This window comes from Ailuropoda melanoleuca, chromosome 4 (genome assembly GCF_002007445.2).
Source record: "Ailuropoda melanoleuca isolate Jingjing chromosome 4, ASM200744v2, whole genome shotgun sequence".
NCBI lineage: Eukaryota > Metazoa > Chordata > Mammalia > Carnivora > Ursidae > Ailuropoda > Ailuropoda melanoleuca.
This window is the reverse complement of record NC_048221.1, coordinates 134,760,413-134,773,844: the sequence shown is the minus strand read 5'-3', so window position 1 is coordinate 134,773,844 and position 13,432 is coordinate 134,760,413.

The window sequence follows — 13,432 nt, the reverse complement described above, 5'->3', positions numbered from 1 at the left end:
TCCATTCATCTATCTATTCATTCTCTTTCAACACATACTTATTGATTTATTTAGTAATTTACACCAGGAACCGGGAGGGGCTAGAACTGCCTTGAGGGACAAAAAACAAACATCCCTGCTTTTTGAATTTTATATTCCACAATAAGAAACAATCTTTATCTCTCTCTGGTATTAAAAAGGGGTCGAATGGCAAAGGAGTGGGAATGCTACTTTGGATAAGATAGTCAGGAAAGACCTTTCTGGGACAGTGACATATGAGTGATAACCATATAAAGTGAAAAAGAGAATGGGACATAGTCCCAGCTTCTGGTCTGGTGCAAAACACAGGCATGGACCATGATAAATTATGTGACCATCATCATCACAAAATTACTGTGACAAAATGTTGAATGGAAAGTTTTGACCGACGTGCCAAGATACGATAAACATCAGATATCAAATGAGTTCTGAGATGGACCAAAATGCAATTTTTAAGGGAAATATATATTAACAAGTTGCAAAGGCCCTTAATCCTCTCACTCATCTCGAGGATGGGGAATTAAAATAAATGTTATGAGGATAATTGTACGAATAGGAATTTCACAGAATTTATGGAGATTCTAGCTAAGAACTTTGGAGAAAGAAAGTGTCACAAACTGGGCACTGAAGGATAGCAGTTTTTGTTGTTTTCTTCTTCTTCGGTAGGAAAGCAAGGAGAGAAAGGGCGTCTCAAGCAGATTCAACAAGTCATACAAAGCCAGTCATATGTAAGAACTGGTTATGTTGCACCACGATAATTAAGTGTGAGGTCCAGAGGCTCAGTGAGAGGCCTGAATGGGAGGCTGGAGACAGATCTCAGAGAGAAATCTTAAGAAATTTTATCTACAGGTGATGGGAAACCAGTAAGAGTAGTCATGTGGGTGACAGACAATTTCAGGGTATGTAGCACACCCCTTCGAGAGGGACTTAAATATCCATAGAGCTGAAATATTCTCTCTAAATGAAACAGCCTGCAACCTTCCGACCTCATTTTGTTTTCCAGTCGTATTGACCTAAGGCTGGCTTTAGGGATTTTGAGAAATTATAGGCTTTTTCACGGAACTTGCAGAATGAACCTACAATGCAACAGGCTTCAATAAACACGCTAAAACAGGCTCCACGGTGGTCCCCTCCTTCACTGCACCTTGCCTTCCGCTGAGGCTCAAGGATTTTCTTCATATCCCTCATTTAAAATACAGTAACAGTGAATGGTGCAGGACCACAGAGGGCAGTGGAGGTAACCTGAGGGCTAGGGTGATATTCTAATGATGAACTGCAAATGCTGTTGCCAGGCACCTGGCATTCATATTCAAGGATCTTCTTAATCCAATTTCAGAGATAGGTAATTTACAGTTTCACAGCAGTGAGTGCAGATTTCCATTTCTGGTTCATCCTTCATTTTGGGAGAACTTAGCTGTTCAGTCTCATGTGAAAGGCTCTGTAGGGCTATTCCCCAAACCTTAGGGAGACCTGAACACCAATGCCTTCACCCTTAACCTGGAGAGACTTTCACAACATGTCTCAGACTCTGGACTTGGGTTCCATGCTAGAATTGGCCTCAGGGACAAAAGCAGATCCTCAAACTTGGTTCCATGCTGCTATCATCTGAATGTCTGTGTTTTCCCAAAATTAATTTATTGCAATCATACCCCTCCTATGATGGTATGAAGAGGTGGAAACTTTGGGAGGTGAGGAGGTCATAAAAGTGGAACCCTCGTGAAAGAGATTAGTGCCCTTTTAAAACAGACCGCAGGGGGCACCTGGGTGGCACAGCGGTTAAGCGTCTGCCTTCAGCTCAGGGCGTGATCCCAGTGTTATGGGATCGAGCCCCACATCAGGCTCCTCTGCTATGAGCCTGCTTCTTCCTCTCCCACTCCCCCTGCTTGTGTTCCCTCTCTCGCTGGCTGTCTCTATCTCTGTCGAATAAATAAATAAAATCTTAAAAAAATATAAATAAAATAAAAAATAAATAAAACAGACCGCAGGGAGCTCCCTAACACCACCCACCATGGGAGGCCACCACAAGAAAATGGTGGTCTTTGAACCAGGAAGCAGGTCCTCACCAGAACTGGACTGTGCCAGCACCCTGATCTCATAGGTCTGGCCTCCAGAACTGTGAAAAATAAATTTCTGTTGTGATAAGTCACTCAGTCTCTGGAGCTTTGTGACAGCAGCCTAATGGATTAAGACACACACCCTGAGACTCTGGACTTGCACCATTCTAATCCCAGTAACTCCTGACACTCTTATTAGCTCTTCAGCCCATAAACAGGTGTTTTTTAAATTTTGTCCAGCTTTTCTAAGTTGACCAGCTTATTAGGATTGGGCCACCCCACCCCACCCATTCCATAAGCTGCATTATCCTGAGATACCTTATGTTAAATGCAAATATGCTTCTCTGCTTAAATCTATTCAATTACTATCTATTACTTTGACAAAAAAAGGTCAAATGTTTTTAGATCTATACAGTTTTTCATGTTCTGTACTTGCAAATCTCACCAGCTGTATTTTGTGCCACTTTCTCATTGTGTCGTTGAGCAATGCAGGTCATCTTTCAAATTCTTGGAATAACCGTGCTTCCTAGGGCCAGACCTACGCACTTGGTGGCCCCTAAGTCTGTGATGTGAATCTCTTTTTCTCCATTTAATTAATTAGTATTTACCCTTCAGATGTCGGATTAGAATGCTTCCTCAAAGAAGCATGACCTCACTCCCCAGATATCTTTTATTACATCCTCTTAAATAACCATGTGTTTTGTTTCAGAGCACTTTTCACAACTGTGGAATTGTGTTTATACTATAGATCTCCCATGCTAGAGGCATGCTCTGAACCTGTATGTTTTTTTTTACTATCATGTCTAATGCTTCGTATCATACCTTCCTTAGCAAATGATCAATTCGTATTTGCTAGATGGCATTACTGGGGACCACCTTAGAGACTGTCCACCATACAGTGATAATTACAAACCCCCAGATGTTGAAAATTTATTTAATAAATTATGATATGAGCACCCAAACATGAAGAATTAAAAATCAACATCTGAATACATATGACACAGTCATGATCTTATGTAAAGTACTAGATAATATATTTTATGCTAAAAACATTTTGGAAAGGAAAGCTCCAGAACATCAGGCTTTGCTTCACAACGTTGTTTTTTGTTTGCTTGTAATATTTCCCCCATTTTCCAACTCATTTATGATGCATTATTTGCACAAGTTCAAAAATATGAATTTTATCCCTCTCCCCCCCAAAAAAGCCCAAATTGGCTTTTTCTAGAACTCTTCTTTATTTCTTCCTCTTCTGGATGGCAGAGGATTGACAGAGATCCTGTCAATCCAATGAATCAGCAAGCCTTTCATTTGTGTTTGTCAAACGTCAAGAAAAGCTGAGTACTTGCAAGAAACTCAGTGACCCTTGACAGCTCTCTGCCTTTGCAGCAAAATCTCAGCAGGGCTGAGAGAAACCTTTCTGGGACAGCCATCTCATTTCCAAGGCAATTAAGAGCATTGAATATAGAACGAAAATATCGTTAGGTAGAAAAACTCCACCCAGGTACAGGATCAAGAAAGTACTGACTTTTTAAGAGGGTCCATACTGTGGATAAACTTGAAACATCCTTTTTAAAGTATTTCCCTATTTAACATGTGTCTAAAAGACATACATAAATTCATTAGATATAAGCTGAGTTATTAGTTTTGGTGGATATAAAAGCACACAAAAATTACTTCTCTAAAATGAAGTAGCCTGTGGGGTTGTAAGGGTTAAAATTCATTTTTGACTAACAATTATTCTCAAAGTTAGTGACAATGCTGAGCCCCTGAAAATTATGGAGCTCATTTCACGATGTTGTGAAATGATGATATACTTAATTCCCTAACAGATTGATTAGAATTATATATTTTATATTGTAAGTTCCTTAGAAATAGTAAGTGAATCAAATCTACATACAACAACATATATTTTAAAACTTAAAACTTTGGGAGTTACTGATTGGAAATTTTCAATCTGTTCTCTGGAATGTTCGTGTGTGTGTGTGTGTGTGTGTCTGTGTGTACATACTACTGGTGGTTTTCTTTTATAGTTTCTAGTTTAGTACGTTTATTAATTTTTTGTCCGGTTTGAAGAAATTTATATCAGTTTCCACTTAATATTAATAATGTTGGGAAAGTTGGATGGACATAACATGCATCTCATCTATCTTTTCCAGTCAGTGGGAGAGAATCACCGAGCAGACCTATGGAGGCTTAATCGGATGCATTGTGCTCACGATGGAAAAGCTCTGAGAACCCATATTTTATTAGGCTGCACCATGCCTGCCATTTGCCACAGGTTAATGTGCTGAATTTCAGGCTGAAAACTGGTGTATACTGGTGATTTGGGGTGGGGGAAACGTTTTGCTCTCAGAAATAAGTTTTGATTATAGTTGAATGTAAAGAACTGATAATTTTCTCCTCAGAGGCTCTCATTACACAGCACCAGGAGAAAAATGTCAGGAAACAGCAGATAAGAGGAATAATTTCTATCTGACTTCGCATGCAATATGTTAGAGTAAATTTCCAGCAATAAAAAAATTATTATAATCTGTTCGATAAGGAACATGAAAATTACTGTTCCTATTTAGTAAGTGGCCTTTTCCTTGTGTCTGATCTGAAAAACATGACCTTAAATACTATTTGGGAAGGAAGCCGTGTGTATTAGTTCCTGCATTTACTTTGTCTTACCAATTTTGTTTAATGATCTCAATACATTCCACAGTAGCAATCCTCAAATTTTACTTAAGCTCCAACTGATTAAGTTCATAACTTCAAAATTGTTCTCCTTTGCATATAGCCAGTTAATATTCTCTGTTTTTAATTGGTCTTATGTTGTAAAGGATCATCCACGGATGGATATTTCTCTTAAGTAAGAGATGTTCTGAAGCCCGCAAATACTGCTTGGCATACTGGAGCTTTGAAAAGTCAGCACGAGTATCTCGAGCTACATAGACAGGAGAGGGAATATACTATTACCACTATTTCACATGTGTGGCTTTGAAGAGTACTTAAAGGGAGTAGGAAGGGATGAAATTTAATAATGGATATTTGATGAGCACCGACATTTGCCCACATACTTTGATAGGCTATTATAGGCTATATTTAATCACCAAACCAACCCTTAAGGTGTTGTTTTGTGCCATCATTCCACATGGGCGAATGGGAACACAGAGGCATCAGAGAGTTGCAAGCTGTAGGAACGGGCTTCAAATCGATGTCTGTCTTGCCTCCAAGGCACCAGACCAGAATTTGTACATGCTGTCGGATATCTACAAGAATCTCTTCATCTCTCAAAATCTGATTGTTTGAAATGGCCCACACGCTACCGAAGCATCTCTTTATAAACCTTCCACCCTTTGCCTCCCACCCATCTATATTCATTTAAAAAGCTAAATTATGCCACACTTTTACAAACGACTGATAGTAACCTACATTGTGAATATTTGGAGAGGTGACTCATCAAACCAATTATTAAAATTCCGTCTTGAAGTATTATATATTATGAATCTGGTTCAAAGTGTTTATGGCAAAAGAAATTAAAAGCTATCCTACCAGCCTGATCACACTTCCTTGGGCTAAACAAACAAACAAACAAAAGCAACGATGTTTATAGGAAACAGAATTTACAAAATTTGCCCTGAGTATGGTGGCATTCAAATCTGGCATCTGTCCTTACGTTAAATAAATGAAGCAGTAATATTAACAAGTTAATTTATGTAAAGAAATGTATTTAATAAGAGAAAATGGAATAAGTACTAAAGTATCGTCACTTGGTCTCTTGGATGATTCCAACTTCAAATACCTTCTCTGTTAGCTGACAGTAGTTGGAAGAATAATGCTGAAGGCAGAGAAAGCCTTCCTGGGACAGCTGGATCTTCACTAGAGCCTTAAAATGGACAGAAGTGAAACATGCAGCCACACTTCAGTATTATTAATTTGTAGCTCCGAACGACAACAACTAGCATTTATTGGCCACTGTTTTGTGTGTCAATAACTTTCTCTAGAAGAGAGAAATGGAACTGATTAAAGGATGTTTTCTTCCATAAGGTAGCATTAGACCTACCTGGAGAACAAAGCGTCTAAATATTTAAGTGAAAGTGAAGCAGATAAATAATTTCTCACTTAATTCTTGCCGTACTGTGGAAACTCAATACATAATTATAAATAATAAGTAAGTTATCAAATGAATTGATAAATTATCTCTTTAGACCATCATGGGTGAAAACCATATGTCAGGGGCTACCTAGAGTCCTACTGTCTAGCTCCATTACTGAATGTCCTATCAGAGAAAATTCTATTCGTTATTTAAAGGGAAAATATGTAATAAAGTTCGTGATGACTGTATGCACACTCTAGTTAAACCATGAACTCACAGTCATTTCTCCTTGCCTCTCTGTATATTTTCCTATCTTCAGAGTGAGGTCCAATACCTATCCTGATTATTCTTTAGTGTCGTTTTGTTGTTGAGTTTATCACAAAGGAATTTACAATCTATTCCATAAAAAGTATGTTTTTCCATGGGAAATAAATAACATCGTCTTAATAAAGAGACCAGAGTTCACTGAAAAAGTAGGAGGGGCGCCTGGGTGGTTCAGATGGTTAAGCACCTGCTTTCAGCTCAGGTCACGATCACAGGGTCCTGGGATCGAGCCCCACATCAGGCTCCCTACTCGGCAGGGAGTCTGCTTCTGCCTCTCCCTCTACTGCTCCCCCTGCTTGTGCTCTCTCACTCTGTCAAATAAATAAATAAAATCTTAAAAAAAGAAAAAAAAAGAAGAAGGAGAAAACTACTTGCAGAAATCCCTATAATCAGTTCAAGAAGGTTGGTCAGAATAAAATATTCCTGTTTGCTAGGTTTTAAACAGTACTTCATGTCAATCTAGCAACAAAACACATCTCGTCAAATCTAAAGTTTGACACTGACTTTTGTTGTCAAAGTGTTAGAAGAGTTTTGTGCTCCAGCTAACACTGTTGATTCTGTATGTGTGTGAGGATAAAATACATGAAAGCGTTAGTGTTCAGATGAAGAACAATCTTCCTTTTGTAAATGAAAAGAGGCCAAAAAATCAGACCACAAAGTATAAACCAGACAGTGTAGTCAGTAGCTATTTTGGAGGGTTATTTTTCTAACAGAGGGACTTTTGGTCTTTAGAGTCACATGCAGAAAGAAGACAAAAATCTGAGACTCCCTGAGACACAGAATTGGAAATAAGACCCAACATTAATCTGAGATAGTCAAACATTTTAAACTGAATGAAAATATTAACTATGAGGGAAAGCTATTCACTCTATTCAGTGGTACAGAGAGAAATACTTTTTGGTTTGGCCTGGATTCTGGGTTAAAAAAAGGCGGGGGGGGGCAAAACTACTAAATATTTCTAACAATGGGTCTATACTCATATGGGCTACAAAACTCAACTGGATATGTATTAAAATGAGAAGGTTTATACTGTTCATTGTTATTACTGTTATCACTACTCGTGGACATATAATGAAGTCGTTGCTATTGACTGGGGCCATTCCACAACGATCCCGTAAAAATAGCTGTGTTTAGTTGGCATATGGAGGAACTTAGTCTCAGAGATCCGTGAGCAAGCATCATAAAGCCTGTCATCTGTGAACCCAAAAGCTTGGATTAGATCTTGTCCAGAGCACATATTAGTGTGAATTTGGACGCACTTTACATTTGTAAGCTTATATCTCCTCAATTATAAAATGTGAATAAATAATACCTAGCTCATACGATTGCATGGCTAGTTACCTGGTTGCCTATGGTTACCAATAGCATAGGGCACATAGGTAAAATCCAAAGCAGACCTCTTTTGGAAATACTCCCAGCATTCATCATATGAACAAGTGGGTATTAACAAGGACTCATATGGCCAGAAAATCCCATGAGGAATATGATCAGAGAATGAATCTGGCATAAAATTCAAATGATCAAGGCAAAAGTTCTATGCTTTAAATATATTTAGCTATAGGTACCAAACTGCAACAACGACATTGAGTCATGTTCTGAAAAATCTTTACAATGTATGTAAAAAAGTTCTGCCTGAAATTAATAGTACAGGAGTCATTTTATAAACCTACGTTAAGTAGGCGGAGTGAAATATTCTTTCATTAACAGGATGTTTAGATATGAAAGTGTGCTGGAACAACTGTATTGAAATATCATGTATATTTGCCATACATACTATAGAAGAAAAGTTCATCTATTATATATAGAAAAGTATAAAAAGGAAGTGGATCCAACTACTCACAATACATTATATATTTTACTTCCTATTTTAAATTGCAGATATTATTCTTCATTATGTAATCAAAGATTATTTCAAATTTTGTAATTTTCCCTTAATATTTGAGTGGGCTTTTGGTATATTACAATATGCTTTAAGTAAACATTATTTTAACGGGTACATATTCAGGTGGATATAACTTATATTTGCATGCTACTTTATTTTTATTTAAGACTCATTTATTTTAGAGAGACAAAGAGTGAGACAGAGAGAGCGCATGCGAGGGGAAGGGCAGAGTGAGAGAGTCTCCAGCAGACTCCGCCCTGAGCACAGAGTCCTACATGGGCCATCCCACCACCCATGAGGTCATTACTTGAACCGAAACCAAGAGTCAGGCGCTTAAGAGACTGAGCCACCCAGGTGCCCCTGTATACTACTTTCAAGTTAGTCTTGCTTTTCTTTTTCTATTTAACGGTTATCTGGTTTATTATTACCTATTATAATATGTATTTGTATTTAAAGAAAATGTTTATATATAAAAATTGTCAGGTATTTCAGATTACTTTCTCAGGATATGTTTGAAGAGTTGAAAACCCAGGTAGGTTGAAGTGTATGAACATTCCTTTTTTTTTTTTTTTTAAGATTTTATTTATTTATTTGACAGAGAGAGACAGCCAGAGAGAGAGGGAACATAAGCAGGAGGAGTGGGATAGGAAGAAACAGCCTCCTAGTGGAGAAGCCTGATGTGGGCCTAGATTCCAGAATGCTGGGATCACTCCCTGAGCTGAAGGCAGGCGCTTAACGACTGCGCCACCCAGGCGCCCCGTGTATGAACATTCTTAATACACAGTACCAAAATTGCAAGGTTTTATCTGTACCAACAATCAGTAAGAAAGTTCAGTATTAAGTATCAAACACTTAGATAATTTGCTTAATCACTTGACCACAGTTTCTTTTCAAGTAAATTAAGGAAATCAGATTTGTACAGTGGCTCCTAAGGTCCACATTTAAGTTAAGCTTTTTAAATTTTTATTACACTTTTAAAACATATCTAATTGCAAATATAAAATGCCCAGAATGAGATCATTAGCATGACTTAATGTAAATACAGTTCAACTCAAACAAAAAGCAGGTTTAGGAATATCTGTCTTACATTAGGAATGTTAATATGCAATTTTATTTGGGCTTTTGGTGTGTGGAACAACACTCTTAAATCCAGTTCATGCCTTTGTAGACACTTAGGATCTCTGAACCCTCTGTTGGTACTTACTAGATGACATAACCCTACACTTTCTTCCAGAAACAAGATTCTGCAGCACAAAGAAAAGTGCAAAATAAAATAACCAGCGAAAGGAATGATTCTACGCATCTGTAAAAGGTCAGAGAAAATGCCAAATATAAGAGAAATTCATAGATCTTAATTCTTGTTATTTTGACCAAACTCAAAAACTGCCTTTTAAATTCTTAGGGAGACTAATGCAAATTATATATGCTGTAAAGAAATAAGAATCTATTACAAATGATCAGGAAATCATTTAAAAACTGGAACAGAATAATCTTTGATAAATGGTAAGGAGTATTCCATCTTTAAAGGAGTTAGCGTATGAACTTGATTTTAGTGCTCTTATAAACATTAATTTCATTATGAAAGGTTGTAATTTACTTTCCCCCTAGGGAAGAAAACTCTGTTTGTCTTGGATTATATTTGCATTTCTTTTTTAATAGCCTCATTTCGTTTTTGACATGTAAAATATTTATAGCGCTGGGAGGTCTGGTACTTTTGTGCTGGCTTAGTAACAGCTATGAAATCACATCCTATTCATGTTCACACCCAGGAATGCAGGGACCCACTCAGTGGTCCCAGATCAATTATGATGATTGGATAGCCACACTCTAAAGTTTCACATAGATATTGGCTTTTCTCCAGAAAGTACTAATTCTAAGAAGGAGTTAGCACTTTTTATTGGGAGACAGGGTTATTTTGTTTTATTTTAACTTTTATTAGAGAATTCTCAAATTGGAACCACCTAACGTTGTCATTTTGATCATAGAGTGGGCTTCATCCCGGAGTTGGGTCCCCTCTTTTCATTACTACTACTGCTGCCCTACCTCGGGCTTGATTATTTCTTGTCTGGTCAACTGCAGTTCTTGCTAGTTCCCCAAATCCCCATCCCCCAACCCTGTCCTACATCTGCATTGTTCAGCTATTGTCACAAAAAAATGGTGTAAAGAATCATCCAAAAATGTGGTGACTGAAGCTGCAATTTATTATTACTCGTCTGTCAACATTAGGCAATTCATATCACCTCCTCCTTGCAATCTGCTCTTCCTGCCCCCCACCACCATCTTGCCAACTGCCAATGCTCCTCAGATGCTCTTCGAGCTTCCTTGTTGTGCATGTTTTTTTCAGAGCATGGATTAATTCAAAATATTTATTTAATGCCTGCTGAAATAGACATTTGATAAACAGAGCAAAGATTCCTGCTCAGTGTTTTAATTACCGAATTTTCTGTCTCTCTTCTACGCTTACACTAAAAACTTCTGAGATTACTTACTTACCTTGTATCTGCAGGGCCTAGCAGAGTGCTTGGAATGTGTTTGGTACTCAGTGATTGAATGAGTGAATGAATATATGTCTGAATAAGTAAATGTGCTATGGGATCTTGAATAAACTCTTCCGGCCAAGTTCCTTTGAATAGTTTAACAATATCCCATCTATGTTGTGATTTACCTAGTGTATTTCATGCTGGGGTGGACCACTTTTTAACCCTTTATTATATATTAAGAAAATTAATTTCAGTAATCATTCCAGAGAAGATAAAGTTAATCAGTAAAATACATTATAGAAAACAAAGGGGAAAAACTAATAAGTTGAGACTTAACATCCATTAATTTTTCAGAAGAAAGTATATATTTGATGGTCTGTCACAATGAGTATAACAATACAATTTCTACTTACTTTTTCCCTAAGTTTTAAAATATGCAGTTACTTAAAAAGAATTTTCTATTTAAAAGGTATTATTCCAGGGAGGAGGGGTTAAGATGGCGGAGGAGTAGGGGACACCTTTTTCAGCCGGTCCCCTGAGTTGAGCTGGATAGGTACCAGACCAGCAGGAATATCCACGGAATCAGCCTGAGACGCAGGAAGATACATCTGGATCTCTACAAATGAACATCTCCAGCGCTGAGTATCGAGGTACGAAGCGGGGAGCCGTGAAACCGCGCACAGATATCGGAAGCTAAACAGAAGGGGGAGGGAGCCGCCGTGTCAGGGCGCCGGGAAGCGGTAGCCACCTGCAAGGGGGAGCGGACAGACCGCGGACCCGCACGCTTGAGACAGCAGGCTGAGAAGGGAGCTCCGGGAGCGCACGCGGGACGGCTGGCGGTTGGCGGGCCACCTGCACGGGGGAGCAGGCGGACTCGCGGACGGCACCCGCGAGACAACAGACTTAGAACGCGAGCTCCAGGAGCGCGCGCGCAGGGCGGCTGGCGGGCCACCTGCACCGGGGAGCGGGCGGACCGCGGACCCGCACTCTGGAAACGGCAGACTGAGTCCGTGAGCCGGGAGCGTGCACCACCAAGCATCTCACGGAGCTCCGGAGCTCCGGTGTGCTCACTGGATCGAGGCTGAGACCGGGAGCTCCGGGAGCGTCCGCGGGGCGGCTGGCGGCTGGAGGGCCACCTGCACGGGGGAGCAGGCGGACTCGCGGTCAGCACCCGTGAGACACCAGACTGAGACGGGGAGCTCCGGGAGCCCGCGCGGGGCGGCTGGCGGCGGGCGGGGTTGGAAACACAAAGGACAGAGACGTGCCGGCCCTGGAAGTGAGGGCTGGGACGCCGGGTGTGGGGCGCACAGCCCGGGATGCTGCAGGGTTGAGCAGCACCAACAGAAACAGAGTTAAAGTGGCCAGAACATCAGTGGAGAACGATCCGCGATCCCTCTGTTCTGAGACAGAGGCTGAATTTCAGCCGCTGCTGCTCTCTCAGAAGAGGCATAGCAAACCGCCAGGGAAAGCCGCCAGAGAACAAAAGCCCGGAAATACCGGCTCACAGGGTGCCCATCCCCATCCCCCCTCGCAAGGGACACAGAGACTCTACCCAAACAGGGTTTTCTGAGTACCGGCAGGCAGGCCCCTCCCCCAGAAGGCAGGCTGAAAAATCAAGAAGCCCACAACCCGGAGCGCCTGAGTGGCGCAGTCACCAAGCACCTGTCTTCGGATTAGGGTGTGTTTACAACGTTCCGGAAAGGAGTCCCTCATCGGGCTTCTCCACCGGGAACCTGCTTCTTCCTCTCCCACTCCTCTGCTTGGGTTCCCTTTCTTGCTGACTGTCTCTCTCTCTCTCAAATAAATAAATAAACTCTTTAAGGAAGAAGCCCACATCCCTAAGATCTCTATAAAACAAGGGCGCACGGCCTGGGTCCCAGTCAACACTTGGGCTCTGGACAACCCTGCAATCTCTCTTCATCAGAATGACGAGAAGGAGAAGTCCCCCCCAGCAAAGAAAAGATAATGAGTCTGTGGCCTCTGCCACAGAATTGGCCTCGGCCACAGAATTAATACATATGGATGTATCCCAATTATCAGAAATGGAATTCAGAGCAACAATGGTCAAGATGATGAGTAAACTTGAAAAAAGCATCAGAGAAAGCGTTGCTGAGAATATAGAATCCCTAAGGGCAGAAATGAGAGCGAATCTGACAGAAATTAAAAATTCTATGGGCCAAATACAGTCAAAACTAGAGGCTCTGACGGCCAGGGTCACCGAGGCAGAGGAACGCGTTAGCGAATTGGAGGATGGGTTAGTAGAAGAAAAAACGAAAATAGAAGCTGGTCTTAAAAAAATCCACGCCCACGAATGTAGATTACGGGAGATTACTGACTCTATGAAACGATCCAATGTCAGAATCATCGGCATCCCTGAAGGGGTGGAGAAAAACAGAGGTCTAGAAGAGATATTTGAACAAATTGTAGCTGAAAACTTCCCTAATCTAGCAAGGGAAACAAGCATTCGTGTCCAAGAGGCAGAGAGGACCCCATCCAAGCTCAACCAGGACAAACCTACGCCACGGCATGTCATAGTGCAATTCGCAAATATTAGATCCAAGGATACAGTATTGAAAGCGGCCAGGGCAAAGAAATT